Source organism: Lipophrys pholis (genome assembly GCF_963383615.2).
Source record: "Lipophrys pholis genome assembly, chromosome: 17".
NCBI lineage: Eukaryota > Metazoa > Chordata > Actinopteri > Blenniiformes > Blenniidae > Lipophrys > Lipophrys pholis.
In genome coordinates this window covers 24,219,441-24,242,154 of record NC_137643.1, presented here as the reverse complement: position 1 = coordinate 24,242,154, position 22,714 = coordinate 24,219,441, and the positions used below count along the sequence as shown (strand labels likewise).

The 22,714-nt window shown below is 46.2% G+C and overlaps 1 protein-coding gene across 1 annotated transcript in view; it reads left to right on the top strand.

Moving 5' to 3' along the window:
• Positions 1-317: 317 nt before the first annotated feature.
• gatad2b (GATA zinc finger domain containing 2B) overlaps positions 318-22,714 on the top strand; it is a 40,890-nt gene continuing 18,493 nt past the window's right edge. Inside the window, exon 1 of the mRNA XM_080485516.1 lies at positions 318-417. The gene's annotated coding sequence lies outside the window, so the exon portion shown is untranslated. The remainder of the gene's footprint in view (positions 418-22,714) is intronic.

Here is a 22,714-nt window from a genome sequence, read left to right as displayed (position 1 = left end):
GTAAAAGCAGGAGAGGAGCCCGTTACCTCGGTGTATGTAAACCAAGTCATTGTTTCTTTGGCCCATTGGAGTTAACATGGCTCTCCTTCCAGACACAGACAACAACACACCTACCGACCAATCACCACCCTCTGGATCTGCGCCGCGGAAACTAACCACCAATCAGCGGCTCGTCTGCGTCTGCTTTGGAAACGCAACAGCCAATCACTGGCCTGTCTGGACTGCACGGAGGCAGCGTCAGACCAATCAGCGCTCAGTCTGGCTTTTCGGGGGGGGCGACCGTCTGCCGAGGCCCAATCAGCGGTTCAGTGCCGCCTGCCGGTGCCGGGGACTGGTGGTGGAAGCAGGCTGCTGCAGCGCGTCAGGACCGGACCGTGAACCCGGAGACGGTGCACACTGAGGCGAAAGGAGACACAGGTGAGTCCGAGGATGTGCGCCAGGCCCGGCCCCGGGCTGAGGAGTTTCGAGTCGGCGGAGGCTCGACTCGGCTCGGGGCCGGAGTGAGTGTTTGCTCCGCTGGTTTGTGTGCCGATATGCTGTCAGACAATAGAGCTTTGCTTCGCCGCGTCTTGATGCTGGCCGCCGTCCCGACGACCACCACCGCCGCCCTCCGCGCCTCATTTAAAGGTCTGTGGCGGCCGGAGCCCTCCCGGGGATCGGCTCCCGGAGTCCCCGCGATCCGTTCCGGGCTGTCAGGGACTTTTTGTCAAATCTCTGTGAAGTGTTGGCGGAGATGTTGTGATTCGAGCTGGATGAAAAGCTCCGCTCGGAACGGCTTCGGTCCGCCTCGTTGTTCGGTCCGCAGCCTCCGGTTCGGGGGAGCAGCGGGACCGGGGGGACGGTGCTCCGGGCTCCGGGACACGTAGCGCTGGTTCTGGGGAGCATCGGAATGAGACAAAGCCTCAGATGGAAGCGAGACTGCGTGAAGTGGCGGATTAAAATGCGCCAGGAGGCCGGAGCGGAGGAGGGAGGGGGTGATGGCTCTCAGCAATTAGGAAGAAAAATTTCGAAATGCATCAGCCATTTACGTAGAGCCTCAACCAGCTCCATATGCACCTAAATGGCTGCCTGGCCGCCGACAGCAGGCCGGGCCGGGCCGGGCCGCCGAGCCGCTCCGGAGCCCGGGATTAACGGAGGGAGATATGTAGATGACGTTAGACACCAAACTGGAATCAATATTTGATGTGTACCGCTATTATTCTGCGGCACACACACACACACACACACACACACACACACACACACACACACACACACACACACACACACACACACACACACACACACACACACACACACACACACACACACACACACACACGAGCAGAAATGAAGCGGAACCATCTGATAATACACTTTATGTGTTTCCCTTTGTTTTATACAGTCAATGTAAAAAGCTTAACATTTTATTTAACATATTTTTTCATGAAACCAAACGGTGTGAGTCTCGAATCTACACTCATTGTTTTCAGGTGCTCAGTGGAACACATTGCTTTATCAGCCTTTACCAGCAGTCATTATCTATTGATATGACATAGAACAGAATGGAAATGACAATTTTCCTCTTAAGACTTATATCAAGTCATAATGTCATTCTAATGACGTGTCCTGCTGCAAATACAACAAAATGTCTAACAGAATCCCCTATTTGGATGATTTTTGAGCTTTCAGCCTGTTTTTACAAGCTCGTGCTCAGAGTGTGGCTCTGAACTTTATGCTGTTGGCTTATATCTACTACTCATCATCAGTATGTAACTCCAGAAATCAAATGTCTTTTTCCTAACCTTTCCCACTCTTCACAGCCGGTTTTAGAATGCTGGTCCTGTATTTGACAGTTCAATAGCTCACCTGTAGTCCTGATGGTTTCTTATTTTTACCTGTTACAGTTACATAAGGTACTGTCAGGAAAGTGTCGCTTTTAGTTGTCCTGCTTGTAGGAAACCTGCTACAGTGAAATCTGACATTGAAGGAAAAGTTGTCCGCTGTAATGTGGTTCTGGTTCTGTAGCTGTTAAACCTGTAAGACCTGATCCCTGTCCTCTTCAGGACCATGTCCTCTTCAGGACGGTGTCGTCTGTCTTTGGGACGGTGTCATCCCTTGGGGATTGTTTGGTCTCACTTGGGGACTGTGTGGTCTGTCTTGGGGGCGGTGTGGTCTGTCTTGGGGACGGTTTGGTCTCTTGGGGATGATGTCGTCTCTTTGGGACGGTGTGGTCTCTCTTTGAGATGGTGCGGTGTCTCTTGGGGTCTTTGTGGTCTCTTGGGAACTTTGTGGTCTCTCTAGGGGACAGTGTGGTCTGTCCTTGGGACGGTGTCATCCCTTGGGGACTGTGTGGTCTGTCTTGGGGACTGTATAGTCTCTCTTGGGAATGTGTGGTCTCTCTTGGGGACAGTGTGGTCTCTCTTGGGGACGGTGTCATCCCTTGGAGATGGTGTGGTCTCTCTTGGACTGTGTGGTCTGTCTTGGGGCGGTGTGGTCTGTCTTTGGGACGGTGTCATCCCTTGGAGATGGTGTGGTCTCTCTTGGACTGTGTGGTCTGTCTTGGGGCGGTGTGGTCTCTCTTTTGGGGCGGTGTGGTCTCTCTGGGACAGTGTGGTCTCTCTGTTGGGGATGGTGTGGTCTCTCTTGTAGACGGTGTCCTCTCCTTTGGGGATGGTGTCGTCTCTCTTGGGGACGGTGTCGTCTCTCTTGGGGACGGTGTCGTCTCTCTTGGGGACGGTGTCGTCTCTTTTGGGGACGGTGTCGTTTCTTTTGTGGATGGTGTGGTCTCTCTTGGGGACGGTCTCCCCTCAGAGCTGGACGCTCTGTGTGAATGGAAGGTGGCTGCTGTTGAGAGAGTGAATGAATCGTAGCTGCTCTCCCTGTCCAGCTCTCTGTCTCCAGCAGCAGTCAGATGAACAGTTTTCACCCTTGTCTTCACACTGTAGATCATTTTAGCTCCGTGTGGTCTGGACCAGTGAGGAGACAGCAGACGACTTTCTCCCACCTCTGAGTTTTACTTCACATTAGGGATTTGTATTGAACAGAGTTGACATTTGTAAGAGAAATAAATCTTATTGCAACACAACAACATTTTTGTTTTTGAATCCTGATTAAAAAATTTAAATGTCCTAAAACCACCTCCTCCATTCACCGAGCTGCATTCAAAAAGATTCAAGCTGTGAAACCATGAGTGGTTCCACAAAATGTGTTCTGTGGTATTGATTTGATAAGTTAATAATAATGAGCTTATATGCTACATCCTCAATGTGTCTGTCCACTCTTCTTCCTGAAACATCCCCAGAGGACCAATCACCAACAACAGGTCGTCTTCTCAAAGATGAGACTTCCCAGTGGTTCAGGTTGTGGTCTGCCCACCTTATGCTTGACACCCAGTTGTACTTCCTGGTCTCCACATGGTCTTTCTCAATGTTTTGTTCTTCAACAGCAGGGACCTTTCATTTACTGAGAGCCGCGATCAGTGAGAGAGAGAAGGCGTAGAGCATCCGGGTCTGCAAAGAGACGACGGAGACGTAGAGATGAATCGAGAGCTTTTAAACACAATTCAATAGGCCTCATGTTAATTAAAGCAGCGGTGTCAAACCAATGGCCAGGGGACGAGAACCGGCCCACCAGAGGTTCAATCTGGACTCAGAAAGAAGACATCAGCTCAACTTTGACTGATAGTGACTGGCGTTTTTTATTCAGCCACTGGAAATCGCTGTGTCCCTGTAAGACTGGACCAGTAGAAGCTTCCTCACTGCCAGCAGAGAGGCATCACCAATGTTCACGTTTCTCACAAACTCACTCCCAGTATTTGGCGGCTGCACAATGCCTCTATCAGAGGACATGGTTCATGTGTCTTACGCCACAGAGCTTCTAATGACTTTATGTGGGGATGTTTGTTTGGGTTTTTGAAGAATTCCAGACCCTTTTCAAATCAATCTCACCTGAAACTTGTATTCAAGGTTTGTTACTGGACCGTTTCCTCCTGACCTGTATTTAGTTTGCCACTGCTGAGTTCGGCCCGTTTACACAGCAGCGTTCCAGGTGGCAACTCGTTCGTTTCAGAATCATTTCACGTTAACATGGCAAAGATCTCTGTTTACATGGCAACGGCAGAAACCCAGCCCGACTACAAGGTGGCGCTGTTGGCTGTTTTTGTAATGAAATTGCACATGCATGCATGCAGGCAGAGAACAATGCGCCATACACATTAACACAATTGAGTATCCAGCATTCGTATAGACAAATGACAAAGTCAGTCCTATGAGGAGTGACTCAGTCATAAATCTACTAATATCAGCTATAACAGTAGAACTACGGCGCTAGTAACAAACATGGCGGGTGGGATGAAAGGGGCTCCTGTGGCTCGGTTGGTTGAGCCAATTGTATGGTTGCAGGTTTGATTCCCATCTCCACCTGTTCACATGCAAGACGCTGAACTCCAAATTGCTCTCAATGGATGGATTAGGTGACTCCATTGGTGTGTATGTGACGAACGATGTAAAGGGGTTTGGGACCGCTCAAGCAGTTGAAAAGTGAAATTAATTTACCTTGTTTTTTTTTAATCACATAGTTTGCCGAAAGAGGTGTTCGGATGAAATGAAGTCTTCTCTCTGGTCTCGTCTGGAGCTTCGGCAGTCTGACATCTTTGTATTTTCTAATGTTTCTCTGGATATTGATAGCAGCCAGGATAACTTTGGCATAAACCGTGTGGTTGTGAAGCCACACTGTCATTCTGCGCACCATGAGATGATTGATGGAAATAAGCAGGTCTTCTCTGTCCGGCTGTAACTGGACTCACAATTACTCACAATGTATCTCTGGATGTAACAGAGCCTTCATTACAGGGAAAGTCATCTCCTCTTCCTCTACGTGTTTCTTCATTAATGTTCAAATGTTAAATTGAGCTAATGTCACGTTCAAGTTTCCAATTTCTACTTAAGTTGGGTTGTACCTTGATGAAAGAGATTGTTTCAGGACAGTTTAGTTGGTCATTCTGATTAGGTACAGGAGAGACTGAAAGAAACAGACTCTCAGACCTCATGGAGCACCAGCAGCCTCCAATGAGCCTTCGCTTAAGTCATTGTGACAAAGGTATCAACTGAAAACGCTAAATTTTTGGCGTGTTTGTGACGTTCATTTACACGACAACGGAGCTCGTAGCCACGGAAAACTGAAAGTTTTTTCAAAAAGGCTCCCAAGGTGGAACTTTTCAAAAACATTCTCGCTCCGTCTCAGTGGGAACGTCACTTTTCTGAAACTTTTCTGAAACACTGCTACTGCACATGCACATCACGGCCATAGTAAATACTTTTTCTGAACATGCTCAGTCGATGGACCAATGTTTCCTCCAGAGTGACATGTTCTCCTGGGACTTGACTAGTTGACAGTCACTGTAATAACATTCCAACTTGGTTTTCTCTTGGTTTCCTCACTATATCACGTCTTTCTTTCTGCTTCTTTTGATTTGCACTGTATCTTTACTACCCAAAATGCACTGCGCTCTGTCCCGTTCACTTAGAGTCCCAGTTCATGTTGGTCCTGAAAGTCCCTGAAATGGACCAGCTCAAACTGGGCTGGTGTGAATGTGCCCTAACTGTGGACCGAGCTGGGACGAACTGTGGACCGAGCTGGGCCGAACTGTGGACCGAGCTGGGTCTTTGGGCTTGATGTGACACTATGGGGGAGCCGGGGGTGTTCCATTATGTAATGATCCCAGAAATATTTCCACTTCTGGTGGCAAGCGTTCTCCTTTCCTAAAGTGTTTTATATTTCACTTCAGGAGTTCTAAGCCATCTAGTGGCAATTTTCCACCAGTGCCAACTCAGCCCCACCCTACTTGCCTTGCCTCTACTCGACTCTGCCTCGGTTGTTTTCCATTACAATATAGTAGTAGTAGAGTCATCAAAGCTTTTCCTTGTCGTGCACGATTGGAATTCTGCTCAAATAATAAATTAAATAGTATATATTTAGATTTTTTTAGTGACAATATTACAAAAAGTGGATTGCTATGATGGTGCTTCACTGTCTGGTGTTTCGGTTTCACTGGTGCCCCTGTTAACTAGTGACTTCTGCCACCAGCCGTTAGCAGCAGCTGATGTTAAAATAAGACAAACGAACGCTACGATACTATCCGTTGTGGACCTGGCTCATGCATGCACACACACTCTGGTTAGGGAAGCACTGATCCACGTTTTTTCACTTCCGATCCCAATACCTCAATTTGTATATCTGCCGATACCGATGTGATTCTGATAGCAGAGCTCTGTTTGCTTTAATATTATTATTATCATTATTGTTGACTTTATATGAGGCTGTAATAAACTCCTCTCTAAAGTAAAGTATGAAATGTACTAATGTATACATGTACTCTCTCAAAAGACAACTTGAGGTTAGTATCAGGTCAGAACAGGAAGCAGTACAAAGTATTTTTGTTCCATGTGGACAATGTGAGGGTCTGCATGACGTCATCATCTCATAATAAACTAGTTCTATCTTTAAAAGCTCAGAATGACTTTATTAATCCCTGGGGAAATTCTTGAGCAAGGCAGCAGCAACACAATGTTTCCAGCTCTAACGCAGCTCCAACCATTGGGACTATTTTCAGGGAGTTTAGCGTGGAGTAGGACGCAGCTTCACGGAGGTGTGAATCGGCTGCTGACAGCCTGGAGGAGCTGCTGTTCATTGTTTTGATGTCAGTGCTGTTCTCCTCCGAGAGCTGGAGTTTGAAAACGCTGACGTCTGGCTGCAGAGCGCCGCCTCGCTGTGCTACGGCTTAGCTAACATGTTGCTGCGTTGCTTTGCTAACATCCAAGTTGCTGTGTTGCTCTGCCAACATCCATGTTGCTACGTTGCTTTGAAAACATTGCACGTTGCTGTGTTGCTTTGCAAAAATTGCACGTTACTTTTTAAACATCCACGTTGCTGTGTTGCTTTGCTAACATCATGTTGCTGTGTTGCTTTGTGGTGTTTTGAGTGTAAAATCCGTCCAAACAGCAACATGTTGCCATGAAAAGTTGGCTAGCACAGTGCTAGTTCCCTAGCCTGCTCGCTGGCTGCAAACTGTGGAATGGATTTCCTGACTCATTCCTCCTGGTCTCATTGAGACCCGCCTCCCTTCAGGAAATCTAGTCCACAGTTTGCAGCCAGCGAGCAGAGCAGCAGCAGGGAAACACTGTGGATCATTTCAGTAACAGGGAAGCAGATCAGATCAGAAATCTCCGCAGGTTGAATCGGAAATTTCTGATCCATGAATTATGTTGATATCGGAACCCGGATCGGATTGGCTCTATCCCGAAAAACCACGAGCCCGTTCTGGCAAGGTGGGCAGATGATTCACTTGCCCGAGCAAAACTTTTACCAGCCCCGGACGTTCAGACAAGACTCAATGTCGAGCCCTGGATTGTCTTTTTTGTCCTGTTCGTGGTGGGTCTCCTTTCAGTTGTTGCATGGTACCTGTTCACCCTCTGGTTCTGTGGTGTTGGTTCACCCTCTGGTTCTGTGGTGTTGGTTCACCCTCTGGTTCTGTGGTGTTGGTTCATCCTCCGGTTCTGTGGTGTTGGTTCACCCTCTGGTTCTGTGGTGTTGGTTCATCCTCCGGTTCTGTGGTGTTGGTTCACCCTCTGGTTCAGTGGTGTTGGTTCATCCTCCGGTTCTGTGGTGTTGGTTCATCCTCCGGTTCTGTGGTGTTGGTTCACCCTCTGGTTCTGTGGTGTTGGTTCATCCTCCGGTTCTGTGGTGTTGGTTCACCCTCTGGTTCTGTGGTGTTGGTTCACCCTCTGGTTCTGTGGTGTTGGTTCACCCTCTGGTTCTGTGGTGTTGGTTCATCCTCCGGTTCTGTGGTGTTGGTTCATCCTCCGGTTCTGTGGTGTTGGTTCACCCTCTGGTTCTGTGGTGTTGGTTCAGCCTCTGGTTCTGGCTGGGCGTCTGGAGCCACAGCAGCTCTAACCCGAGAAGAATCTCTAAAAAGCTTTTTGAAAAGTCGAAGTTCTAACCTCCATCTCAGAGTCCATTCAAAACTTGTGTTTGGTTGAGAATTGACAGATTTATTAAAGTTTCAGCAGGAGGGTTGGAAAACAGCTTTTCAGATCGGAGGTTAGGAGCTCAGATTAATTATTAGTTTTCAGAGCAGGTCACATTTTCTACATTATTTCTACTTTATGAATCAACATAACTGCATGAATACATTATTTTTGGAATGATGCCTGCACATGATATTATTAAAGATAATATCATTATCACTTTTTTTCATTATTCTATCCTTTTTAAGATGAAACCTGTTTACGTCTTGCCTAGTTTTTCAAGGTTGTAGAGCCCTCAGCTCACTTGACACCAGAACTCCAGACAGGTACGGTTAAAAAAAATGTTGCTTCAGTCATTCAATCTGGAAAAAAATGTATTTCACAAAATGTAAAGAAAAATCAAAGCTGCACTCAAGCTGAGTAATCCATCAAACTAAAGGAAGGAAGTGAGCTCAGGGTCACACACACACACACACACACACACACACACACACACACACACACACACACACACACACACACACACACACACACACACACACACACACACACACACACACACACCGAGGAAGAACATGCAAACACCACACAGAGAGACCCTGTGTGTGTGTGTAACTGGATTTTCAGAAGAGTGTGAAGTGAGTTTCACTCTGAGAGGAAGAAGCTTTTTCTGCTCCGATTTGACTTGTTTATCTGAAGGTTTGTCCGTTTTGAAGGTGCTTTGGATTTTAATTTTATTCCTTCTTTGACTTTAATAATTCAGATGTCCGTAACTTTGGAGCGTGCGTACGTACTTGCATAGTTTTTTGAAATGTGGATCCAAAAAATGTCAACATTGAAAACAAAGAAAAGAAAAATGGTGAGACAGGCGCTGAGATGGTCTGTATGTGTAGAAAACTCAGAGTATTTCACTGAAACCAGAAATATGTGTTTTATTATTTTTTGTCTTTCACTCGTGTACAAGATGCAGGTCAACCTGCTGCTAGCTGCTAAGCTACTAGCTGCTAGCTAGCCAGGCTCAGGCTAGTTGGCCATGTTGAAGGTCAGAGAAGAAACTCGGCTCATCACTACCGCGAGCTCAACCATCTGCTTCACTTCACTGATTGAAGCTTCAAAGGCTTCTGGGAGTTTGTGGAAGGTGTTCAGTCTGAACACATGTGCGGGGACAATGCTAAATGCTAAATGCTGACCTCCAGAGTCCTGCAGGGAGCAAAGAGCCTCCATCTTCAGCAGATCTTAAAATCCGACGTTCGGAGGACTTCTGGGTTACAGAAGGAGTAGACGGGCTTCCCTTAGCTCCAGCTACGTTTTGTGTTCAACTTTACTTTGATGCTTGTTTTTAGCTTCTCGTTAAGTCGAGCCGGCAAATGATCTTCATAATGGCTTTCTGCCAAACAACAAATTAAAGAGCCATTCACACGCTCTGGCCTCCTCTGATGACAACATGGCGGCGCTCACAAAGCTACTCGAGGAGGATAGAAATGCTCTCTCTGCCGAATTCTGAACGCCATGACATCGCTGGAAGCAGAACCGGACTATGTCCAGGCCACTGTTACAGACGATGGACACCGCCTGACCTCACTTGAAGCAAATCCAAACCAACTTAGTGGCAAAATAGAGACACCGAAGGCTAAATATGGGGCTATAGAGCACAGCTACGAGCTAAAAGCAAAAATGATTGACCTTGAGTGCAATAACATCAGGTTAGTCGGCCTACCTGAGTCCATAGAAAGTCCGCTGTCCGCCGTCTTCTCCAAACTGCAGGTGGACATCCTCGACGATGAGACCCTCCCTTCACCCCCAGAGCTCGACCCCCTCAGCCCAACCAGAGCAGATCCAGACGGAGAGCGGTCATTGCCTGCGTCCACAACTACAAAACCAAGGTGGCTGAAGTCCAGGAGGCCCAGAGGATGAGAGGCAAGCTGACCTACAGTGGGAAGCCAGTGGATATCTTTGAGGACTACTGCCGCGAGGTGATGGAACAGCCCCCAGCGTACTGAGAGGTTCTGGCCAGGCCGTACCAGAAAGGATTCAAAACATCACTGCAGTATAGGGCTGAACACTTCTGGAAAATAATCTAATTGCGATTTCTTTCCTAAATATTGCGATTTAATATGCAATAATTTTTTCAAGATTCTCTTCTCATGTATTTTTCAACAAACACAAGCAATAAATCAATGTGTATTCTAATAAACAATATCAGCTTTATTCTACATAAATTGTTCTTTGTTATTGGCGAGGCTTATGTTAAGATAAAGTGAAATGAAGTGGAGTTGGACGCAGCTTCACGGAGGTGTGAATCGGCTGCTGACAGCCTGGAGGAGCTGCTGTTCATTGTTTTGATGTCAGTGCTGTTCTCCTCCGAGAGCTGGAGTTTGAAAACGCTGACGTCTGGCTGCAGAGCGCCGCCCTGCTGGACTACGGCTTTGCTAACATCCATGTTGCTGTGTTGCTTTGTGGTGTTTTGAGTGTAAAATCCGTCCAAACAGCAGCATGTTGTCATGAAAAGTTGGATGGCACAGTGCTACTTCCCTAGCCTGCTCGCTGGCTGCAAACTGTGGAATGGATTTCCTGACTCAGGACTCATTCTCTCTCACGGCTGCTGGCTGCAGACAGAACACAGACACACACACACACACTTGTGTTGAAATACTGCCCTCTTGGGGCGAGTTGGAAAACATGCAATTGTGACGAAGGAGAGAGGTGTGTTCATGGAAGAATCTATTCTGTGTAGCTCTATGACGTAGTTCTGTGTCCATAGCTCTATGTCTAAAGTTCCGTCTGTTGCTGTTAGCGACCCGGTTGTTGTTAGCATTGGAAGCTCCTGCCTTGTACTGCCACCACCACCACCACCACCACCACCACCACCCTGCCGAGCGGGTGTTCCAGAGCGCTCGGTGGCGGGTGGATGGGGGGGGGTTGATGGAGAACTCGCCCACAGAACTGCAGCCTCGTCCGCAGTGTATATTTCTAGGTTATTATAGCAATGGAGGAGGAAAACAGAGCAAGAGGAGGAGCAGGAGGTGGTGGAGGAGCAGGAGGAGGAGAACAAAGGAGGGAGAGGAAGAGGAGGAGGAGAAGGAGTAGGAGGGGGAGAACAAAGGAGGGGTAGGTGGAGCAGGGGGAGGGGGGATCAGGAGTAAGAGGAGCAGGAGGAGGAGAAGGAGTAGGAGGGGGAGAACAAATGAGGGGGAGGAGGAGCAGGAGGAGGGGGGATCAGGAGGAAGAAGAGTAGGAGGGGGAGGAGGAGCAGGAGGAGGAGAACAAAGGAGGAGGGGGGATCAGGAGGAAGAGGAATAGGAGGGGGAGAACAAAGGAGGGGGAGGAGGAGCAGGGGGAGCGGGGATCAGGAGGAAGAGGGGGAGGAGGAGGAGCAGGAGATGGCATGCTTTTTAATGCTAATGCTAAGCTAGTTAGCATAGCAGGTTTAGCTTGTGAGATAAGACCAGATTCCAGGTCAGGGACAACAGGGGAGGAACCTGTGTGATTTTCAGGTCGATCACATTTAAAGGGGTCGGAGGCCGTGACTGGGCCGACCCCAACGGGCCGGGGGGCGAGGTCCCGTCCAACGCTGCGTACAGCTCTAATTTTTACTTGTATTGTATTTGAGATGTTTATTGTTATCTTTGTGTATTTCTTTTTATTCTTATTTAATTTTCTTCTATGTGAATTTTGGGACTGAGGCTAAATAGAGTGGAAGTATTTGTGCAGAATAGTTGGAAGTGGATTTGTTCATTGGAGTTTCTGTCTGGGATGTATTTGGGGGAGAAGTTGGTGTACTGTGTTGGGTTGTTTTCTTCAAAATCTTTTTGGTGATTGGGCTTTTTGGGCACCCAAATGCGATGCCCCTTCCTCTCAGTAATGATGCGGCGGGCAGCAGTACTCAGAGACGTACCTTGTAGTTACTCACTACAGCATTTGATGAGTGGACGCCTCAGTATGATGAGCTGGAACGTCAAGGGCCTAAATCATCCAGTTTAAAGGAACAAAGTCTTTACTCGTCTTAAGGGTCTCAATACAGTCGTTTCCTTCTTACCGGAGACCACGTGTGTGGTTCTGATCACTCTAGACCAGAGGTCTTCCGCTCCGGGCCTGGAGGGCCGGGGTCCTGCAGGTTCAGGTCTCTCCCAGTTACATCACACCTGAATGCAATAAGGGCTTGTTATTGGTCTTTTTTACGAGCTTGGTGAGGACATCACCATTAGATTGAGGTGTGCTGAAGCTGGAGAGCTGAAACATGCAGGATGACGGCCCTCCAGGCCTGGAACTGAAGAGCCTGATCTAGACTGACGGCAGGCTGGGCAGCCCACCATTCCCAGTCTACATTCCAGGCCAAGGTGAGGAGGCTCGCCATTCTGGTGAGCAAGCATATCAATTTCAAACCAAACAAAATGATTGCCAGTAAAAAAGGAAGGTTTAATTGTTTCAGGTTCACTATTTGACACAGAAGTATTCTGGCAAACATATAGGCTCCACAGTTTTTTTGAGTTTTTTTCTCTCTCCTTCATGATTTGGACACTCACGACTCAGTGGGAGGCGACTTTAAGTGCTGGTTGGACCAAACTCTTCATCGTTCTTTGAGCAGGTCTGCTTCTGTTTTCCAGTCTTTTCTGTCTGAATTCAGAGTTCTGTACATTTTCTTCATCCAAGCATGAAACAGTACTCTTTCTTTTTCAGTTTTCACTCTACATTCACAAGAATAGATTATTATATCCTTGATGAAAGACTGATCCCCCAAGTTCCCTGCTGTACATACCGTAGTATTATATCTGACCACGCCCCCATTGGGATGTGACTGCCACTTCCTGACGCTCCACAGTTCAGGAGACTCTGGTGTTTCAACTCAATCCTGCTCTCAAACAATAAGTTTGTGAAACATGTTGAAAACAAACAACCTTTTCTCTCGACACCAACTGTGTGGCAGACGTCTCTCCTCTTGTGGTTTGTGATCTATCAAGCCCTACCTGAGAGGCCAAATGATCACATTCACTGCTAAGAAAAAAAAAAAAAGGTGATCCCAGAAGGAGCAATTGGATCAATAAAACGCACTGACCCAAACTCCAGAACTATATAATAAATGTCTCGAACTTAAAACTACATTTTAACTCCTGACCAGTTGTCAAACGGACTGTGGGGTGGGCGGAGCCACAACAGTGTTAGGACATTAACTCACAGCGAGGGCTTTGTGCAACAGGCGTGCACACACACACACACACACACACACACACACACACACACACACACACACACACAGTTGCCTGTAAAAATGCCAAATGAGTTTCTAAACCAGAAAACCACGGTCCATAAGGGTGTATATTGATATTGAAATGAAAGGTTCGCTATTTTACCGAGAACTGTTGCATCCCTAGTAAATGCTGAACTATAAACTGTGTTGGATGTTTATTAGAACAGTTTTGCTCCAGTGGACAGATGGATGGTGACGGTAACATGCAGAGACCGGCTGGTTAGTGACTGATATGTGGAGGAAGCAGCATCATCCTCATCACTGCTGCACTGCTGTGTTGCATTAAGTTTCCAAGGTCACCCCAGTCCACTCCTGTGAGAGGAGTCTTCCTCACACACCGGAGGCCACTGGAGTAGGACCGTATGCAGAGCTGCACATGACTCTCTGAAGAGCGTATGTACTCGGCTCTGGGGGACTCTTTGTGGACGTGGTTTTGATTGACCCCGTGAGAAAAGACATTCGCTGGTCTCCTCTGTTGAGGCTGAAGGAGACCTCTCACCACACAGTGTTTAACATGCTGCTGCCTCCTATTAGTTCTGTTCCTGGACAGGAGCACTGTGTTTCAGCCTTTAGTATACGCTCACTGTCATCTTCATGAAGTCCACATGTGCTATAATTCTTTGAGTTTGAGTTCAGGTTGTCAGAAGTTTACATTTTAAGGTTTGCATTGAGATTGTTGGTGTAGATCAGAGATTTGCAGCCTATGGCTCAAGAGCCCCTCTGCAGGGGGTCATCTGGAAATAAGCCTTGTTGTGGTGTTTATGATTGTGTTGCACTGCAGACAGTCTTTTAAAGTGACGTGACACGTTTCTCATCCCACCACTATCCAACCCGACGTCTCGCTAAGCTAACCACTGTGGAGGTATTATTGGAGAAAAAGGTTGGAGCACTTGTAAAAGTGGAATTTGTAGTTGTGAACCATGAATTTGTAGTTGTGTACAGTGAGTTGTGTACCTATAGAATAATTTTTTTCTCTCCAGAAATACACCACCACACTCACACATTCACAAATTCTTAATTACAGGAGCACAAATCCTGTTTTAAAAGTCACAGATTAAAAAACTGACACGCTCATATTTGTCCTACAATTGTTGCAGTAAATTTGGTGCAAGACATATTTGTGCGCCTGAATCAATGTGAAGTTCGCAAGTCACAGATTCTGTTTTCCTCATCTACAAATCAAACATGGCAGCTCTCCGCTGAAATATCTGGTGAAAAAATACCTGTGCGTTCGGTCAATGAAGAAAAGGGCGGAGCTTATCTGAGATTGACTGATTTCACAGCCAATCAGGAGAGAGGATTTTGTCAAATTCCACTTTGATAAGTGCTCAAACCTTTTTCACCAGTAATACCTCCATTAACCACCGGTGATGCTGTTTTACAGGCATGTTTAATATACAATTTCCATAAGTTCAATAATTACAACTCAGTGAATTTCCAACATGTTTCCACCTGGTTTTGGTTCATTACAGAGAGCAGAACTCATGATCCAGGGTGATTTATACTATAAAACATGCCTTTAACAATAAACTCCTTTAGTACAACAGGAACAGTACTGTGGTGTAGAGTTGATAGTGTTAAACCTTCTCCACATGTTCCCCAGGATATACGGTATTACCGTCACTAAATAAGTGTGGAGCTAAATTCAAACATAAGTCTCTCATTAGAACAGTGTAAGTCATCATGTTATAAGGTCAGATATTTCACTTTATAACAATAAATAGTATGTTGTTGTGGTATTATATGAAGCCTTCACCACATAAAATAATATTATAGCTTTGGTTTAAGAATAGATAAGACCAAGCCTGTCCTCCCTCCTCAGTGTGTGAATTGACCTGACATGACGCCTCCGTAGAGCCAAATAATATAACGGTCTACAGCACTAGGATGAGAAAATAATTAACTAACCAATTGATAAATCAGTGTGGGCAGTGCGTGGACTTATTGTTGTGTGTAGGGAAAGCACTGCTCCATTCATGACACTCTAGCTTTTCAGTTGTTTGTAAGTTGATGTCAGCTCACCGTGATTAGACTCTACTCTGATAGTACCCAATTCAGCTTTTTGTACTGTTCACTCTTCCACTGCCAGCTGTGTGAAAACGCTCCGACCATGTCACAGTACAGTCCTACAATATCGCGGTACGGTCCTACAATATCGCGGCACAGTCCTACAATATCGAGGTACATGGTACAATCCTACAATATTGCGGTACAGTCCTACATCATCACGGTACAGTCCTACAATATCGCGGCACAGTCCTACAATATCGCGGTACAGTCTTACAATTCCACGGTACAGTCCTACAATATCGCGGTACAGTCCTACATCATCACAGTACAGTCCTACAATTCCACGGTACAGTCCTACAATATCGCGGTACAGTCCTATAATATCACGGTCCAGTCCGAGGGCGCTCCAGTTTCTGTCTCTGGTCCTGAAATGCATTAGTAAAAGTTTATTCTGTCAGTCCTGAATCATCTCTGAGAGCAGCAGCGAGATAGTCCACTGTATGGCTTTCAGGAAAATAAGTGGTCTGGAGGTTTAGATTGAAGTTTTCTTTCAGTTGTTATGGTGTGGACAGTCGGCAACATAAAGTGGGGCAAATAAGTATTTAGTCGGCCACCAATTGTGCAAGTTCTCCCACTTAAAAAGATGAGAGGCCTGTAATTTTCATCATAGGGACACTTCAACTATGAGAGACAAAATGAGAAAAGAAATCCAGAAAATCACATTGTAGGATTTTTAAAGAATTTATTTGCAAACTATGGGGGACAATAAGTATTTAGTCAATCACCAAATCTCAGTACTTTGTTATATACCCTTTGTGGGCAATGACGGAGGTCAAACGTTTTCTGTAGTTCTTCACAAGGTTTCCACAGTGTTGCTGGTATTTTGGTCCATTCCTCCAGGCAGAGCTCCTCTAGAGCAGTGATGTTTTGGGGCTGACGCTGGGCAATACACACTTTTAACTCTCTCCAAAGATTTTCTATGGGGTAGAGATCTGGAGACTGGCTGGTCCACTCCAGGACCTTGAAATTCTTCTTCTGAAGCCGCTCCTTCGTTGCCCCGGCGGTGTGTTTGGGATCATTGTCATGCTGAAAGACCCAGCCACATTTCATCTTCATTGCCTTCCTGATGGAAGGAGGTTTTCACTCAGAATCTCACGATACATGGCCCCATTCGTTCTTTCCTTTCCATGGTTCAGTCGTCCTGGTCCTTTTGCAGGAAAAACAGCCCCAAAGCATGATGTTTCCACCGCCATGCTTCACAGTAGGTATGGTGTTCTTTGGATGCACCTCAGCATTCTTTCTCCTCCAAATACGACCAGTTGAGTTTTTACCAAAAAGTTCTATTTTGGTTTCATCTGACCAGATGACATTCTCCCAATCCTCTTCTGGATCATCCAAATGTTCTCTAGCAAACTTCAGACGGGCCTGGACATGTCCTGGCTCGGGTTAGTGGGACTCGTCTGGCACTGCAGGATGTGAGTCCCTGGTGACGTAGTGTGTTACTGATAGTAGCCTTTGTGATTTTGGTCCCAGCTCTCTGCAGGTCGTTCACTAGGTCCCCCCGTGTGGTTCTGGGACTTTTGCTCACCGTTCTTGTGATCATTTTGACCCCACGGGGTGAGATCTTGCGTCGAGCCCCAGATCGAGGGAGATTATCAGTGGTCTTGTATGTCTTCCATTTTCTAATAATTGCTCCCACAGTTGATTTCTTCACACCAAGCTGCTTACCTTTTGCAGATTCAGGATCCCAGCCTGGTGCAGGGCTACAATTTTGTTTCTGGTGTCCTTTGACGGCTCTTTGGTCTTGGCCATAGTGGCGTTTGGAGTGTGACTGTTTGAGGTTGTGGACAGGTGTCTTTTATACTGATAACCAGTTCAATCAGGCGCCATTAATACAGGTAATGAGTGGAGGACAAAGGAGCCTCTTAAAGAAGAAGTTCCAGGTCTGTGAGAGCCAGAAATCCTGCTTGTTTGTCGGTGACCAAATACTTATTTTACCATGTAATTTACCAATTAATTCATTAAAAATCCTACAATGTGATTTCCTGGATTCTTTCCCCCCATTCTGTCTTTCATAGTTAAAGTGTCCCTATAATGAAAATGACAGGCCTCTCATCTTTTTAAGTGGGAGAACTTGCACAATGGGGGGCTGACTAAATACTTTTTTGCCCCACTGTATATGGTGTCATGATAGCTGACGGCCAAGTGCAGCTGTTGGTGATTCTCTCACAACCAATATGTGGAACTCTTTTCTAACTTTGTGTTAAGTAGGGATGCACCGATACCACTTTTTTCCAAAACGAGTAGTGTGTGAGTACTTGCATTTGAGTACTCACCGATACCGATACAGGGTACTGAGGCCAATACACACATTTATTTTTTTGCCACAGATGTTATTTGAACAACATTCCTACATTGTGATGTATCGACATTCAAATTAGTTTTTTATGGCACTGTCACATTTACTGTTAGAAAACATTGTGTGTATGGCCCCTTTAAGAGGGGCACTGCTCACTTGACCAGTGTGCATGAGAGAGCGAGCGTGCTTATGCACAGCAGGTCTAGGACGAAGCTGTACATAAAAGTAAGAGGCCAATAAATACAACAAGTGTTCATCTCAGAAACTGAGTTCCATGTCCTGCTTCCCTCCGGCTGAGAGGTGATGGAGTTCACCCTGAAGCTGAGGACGACTTCGCCCCGCTGTAGAAGTTGGTCTCCCCTGCGTCTTCTGACCACGGTCTGGAGACCGGAGCGGGAAGGGTTAACACTTTGTCATAAACTTGAGGGGGGGGGGCGGGGGGGGGTTTGCAAGCAGGAGCCTCAAATCGTCATTTCGACGGTCAGTTTTCTAAAAAGATGGTTGACAAAATAGCGCCGTGCCTCCTCACCGTGCCTTGCAGCCATGTGCCTCCTCACCGCACCTTACAGCCATGTGCCTCCTCACCGCACCTTACAGCCATGTGCCTCCTCACCGCACCTTACAGCCATGTGCCTCCTCACCGCACCTTACAGCCATGTGCCGTAAACCGCACTGTTATGTCTTCAGTGTATCCTCCTACATAACAAGGATACGGACTCCAGGAGCCGATTAACCTTTTATTTATGTCCACACTGAACATACACGGAGGAGCAGCGGCCCGCTGCAGGAGAACTCGACACACACACACTACAATACCCACAATGCCCTGCGTCCATCTCAACTACGGCAGCCCCAGTAGGTCTAAATACTACAACACGCGCGCTGCCGTAAAGCGGTATCGGGTGTCGTGGTATCGGTGGCAGGTTTATGAGTACAAGTATGAGTACTCATGTCTGGTATCGAACCAACACCTGATACTGGTATCGATATCGGTGCATCCCTACTATTAAGTATACTAAGTATTTCCGTCCAGGCAGCTCGGAGGGCATCTGGGCTCTTCTTTGAGACCAAGTGGCTCGGTGTGCTGCTTCCTGTCTTGCCTTCTGTTTCACTTTCACTTCTGGGCGTCACGTGGCAACGTCACATCCAAAACCTTCATTAACTGTCATCTCCCCAAACAACAGTTTAGAGAAACATTTGAACCTATTAATAGTTTTACTTGTATTAAATTGAAAAGTCAACCACACATACATAAATGCTGGACAAACCCTCGTTATTTAGGTATTGAAGTCGGCAGGTGCTGCAGATTTTTTTTTAAATGACTGTAATGAAAGTGATACCATAGCTATTTTTAGATACTGCCGGATACCTTATTACTGTATTATCGCCCAATACTGCTGTGGCGTGAGCTTCAGGTCTCAGCGCAGATCATTAACAGATACTTTTCTTATTATTATTTCAACTGTGTGAAGGAGAACTTACACATCCAAGATGGCAGCCACATTAATATTTTTTATTCATTGCAAACATGTAAAAAAGAAACAAAACAAACAGAATATAAATAAATAAATGGAACGAAAAAATCTAAATAAATTAAACAATTGTAGAAAAGATAATCTATCTCCAATATGTGCTAATCTGTATTAACATGGTCAATAAAGTGTAGGAAGAAGTATAAACTTATTTTATCCTACCCACTTTCATCTTTGTCAGTAGCTTAGTTCTTTAAACCTGTAAAAAAAAAAATCGTAATTTTACATCAACTGTCAACAGTGCTTCCCGTGGGCTCTCCACCTGCAGGAAGGTTCCTAATGGGAGCAATGTGATCTGGGTGACGGTGCTCAGACTGACACCCCCACCACCCGGAAACAGATAAAAGGGAGAAGATGGATGGATGGATGGATGGATGGATGGACTGTCAACAGTGTCATTACATTCAGACAATAACATCAATAATTACAAATTTTCTCCAAAAGTTGCAGTATTTTTATCAATGCGTTATCCACAAGCTGTGTGTGTGTGTGTGTGTGTGTGTGTGTGTGTGTGTGTGTGTGTGTGTGTGTGTGTGTGTGTGTGTGTGTGTGTGTGTGTGTGTGTGTGTGTGTGTGTGTGTGTGTGTGTGTGTGTGTGTGTGTGTGTGTGTGTGTGTGTGTGTGTGTGTGTGTGTGTGTGTGTGTGTGTGTGTGTGTGTGTGTGTGTGTGTGTGTGTGTGTGTGTGTGTGTGTGTGTGTGTGTGTGTGTGTGTGTTGGAAGTGGACAGACTGAACCTGGTCCTGCCTTCTCCTCTCTGCTGAGCGGCTGGATCTCTGTCTGCCCCACCCTGTGGTCTGAAGTTCTGCACTGTTTTCTGTCAACATGCCAGCTCTGAAAGAAGAGATTTTCCTCCTTCTGCTGAGAAAATACTTCTGCTGGCAGCTCCTCCCTCTGCTGCTCCTCCTCCTTCTCCGCCTGACTTGCTGTGTGACGTTTTCACCACTAACGGCCACATATTAAGAGTGAATTTCCTAGCCTGAGGTTACCAACCGGCTCAGACCAGCTCAGTGTGCCTGACTGGCTGAAAGACAGAGTAGAAAGAGAGGTGTCAGCCCCACAGTCTTCCTCACACATCTGGATTGACAGTACAAAAGTGTAAAAATGTTTATACCTCCTGGAGTGAACTGTAGTGGATCGTTCTCTGCTGGTGGCTTTTAGAAAGCTTTCCGAGCCTCTGTGATCCACGCTGCTTTATAAGCAGATCAAATCACCACCTTGGTTCCTCCTTTTTTTAGGCTCTTTCTCACTCTGTATATAGATCACATTCTTAGGCCCAGTTTACATGACAACCTTTTCTAAACGGTAAATGTTTTGCTGCCTTTTCATTTACTCCACAGCAGTTTAAGTCCCTGAAAAAGACCAACCAGTTTGAGCACAGTACAGAAGTTAAGAAGTCCTGATCCAGTCCAATGTGAGCTCAGTGTGGCTGGTCTACAATGATCAACTTAAATATAGAATACAATTTTTATATATATATATATATATATATATATATATATATATATATATATATATATATATATATATATATATTTATCGAATACTTAAACATTTCCCACTAGTTAATGCAAAAAAGGCAAATATATCCTGAAAGAGTTAAGAAAGACCTAAAGAGTTTCTTGAATGTGAATAATTCTTCTTTGCACTGAATTGTAGGTTTGTTGTTGTTTGTAGGCTATCAGGGTCAAACTTAAGCCGTTTGTCTGCAGCTCCAATAGTTCTGACATCCCTGGATTAGACTGGAGCGGCTCACTAACCCACCATGTGAAGCAGAACGTAACGCTAGCCAACAGAAGGCCAGAGTGGCTTCAGTGAAACTGAGGCATAATGCATACACCGTGTTGTTTCCTGTTTGTCAGTTGGAATTGCTGGAGCCAGCAGGTGGCGATAGTGCAACTTCACAAATGCCAACTGCCTTTTAACCCAAGTGAAGAAGAGGAAGACGGGGAAACAGTCATTAGGGACAAAAAAACTGCTAAGACAGAGATAGAGGGAAACAGTCATCAGGGACAAGAAACTGCTAAGAGAGAGGGGGAAACAGTCATCAGGGACAAGAAACTGCTGATAAGAGAGGGGAACAGTCATCAGGAACAAAAAACTGCTGATAAGAGAGAGAGGGAAACAGTCATCAAGGACGATGAGAGCGGTGAGAAACTATGTAGATAGATAGAACCAACAGATTGCGGTAATGCAACTTTATGCATGCAAACTGCCGTTAAACCCAAAAGAAGAAGACATTTGGTCTGACAAGTATATTACGTAGCCACGCCCTCAAAGGACGTGATTGGCTCTCTGCTCCATCTCAACCAATCAGCAGCCAGTGCTGCTGCAGAGCCCACCCCTCCCGTTTAATTAGATTCAGGGCTAATGAACAATGGGCGTTCATGTGCACTGAAGTCAATGTGTTAATGAGAATCCGCAGTGAACTGCCCCTTCCGAGGGTAGAATTCAGTAAGTCCTGAGTTTTAAATCGACCAGTTCATGAGGAGATGAAGTGGTGATGTTTGAAAGGCTGCAGGTTTGATGTGGTGACTGGATGAATTGACCTCTGCTCTGAGCAGAGTGTCAGTATGAGGAAGATCCTCCTCTCACTTCCTCTGCTCTTTGTCTCCAAGTGCCCCCCCGCCCCCTGCCACCCCCCCCACCTCCATCAGTAACCTCCATGCTCACACCCCCCACCCCTTAGGCGACAGCAGAACAGGAATTGATTAGTGGTACAGCTTAAAAATAGACGACCAGTTGTCATAGCAACGCCCACAATGAGCTGTTGTCTTGTTTAATAAAGAGCAGTGTCTGTGCATTATCTGCAAGGTGTGTGTGTGTGTGTGTGTGTGTGTGTGTGTGTGTGTGTGTGTGTGTGTGTGTGTGTGTGTGTGTGTGTGTGTGTGTGTGTGTGTGTGTGTGTGTGTGTGTGTGTGTGTGTGTGTGTGTGTGTGTGCGTGCGTGCGTGCGTGCGTGCGTGCGTGCGTGCGTGCGTGCGTGCGTGCGTGCGTGCGTGCGTGCGTGCGTGCGTGCGTGCGTGCGTGCGTGCGTGCGTGCGTGCGTGCGTGCGTGCGTGCGTGCGTGCGTGCGTTTCTTTACTTCATCCATTTTGTAAAGCAACAGCAATTTCCTTTGATTATCTTTGTGTCTGTTGAGGAGCCGTTAACCCAGAACAACATTATTGATATGAATTATTCAGGTAGTTTATAGTTCACTCAGCCTCCACATAATTCAGTGACTTCGAATTCAGTCTGGTTTCAAATAATCTCCAGAAGATGTGATCCCAAGAAAATATTTTTGGCAGATGGGTCGACCTTACTGGATGTGACCTTGTTTCTAATATTTACATTGTAGTGTTACCACCGTGGAGAACTGAAGTAATTCACTGGGAAGAAGAGTGAATGAAACTAACGGAGTCAGAGCGCTGAGTTTACTTCTCTGAACTTGGTGTGACTCTGGTTTGTTCAGCAGTGAGCAGGAAGGAAGCCTGCAGCAGTGGGACCTCAGCCATGTTGGTCCTTTTCAGTCCGTCTCTCTACTGGTGAGTCTTTTTAAACTGATGTTGACTCACGGGGGAGA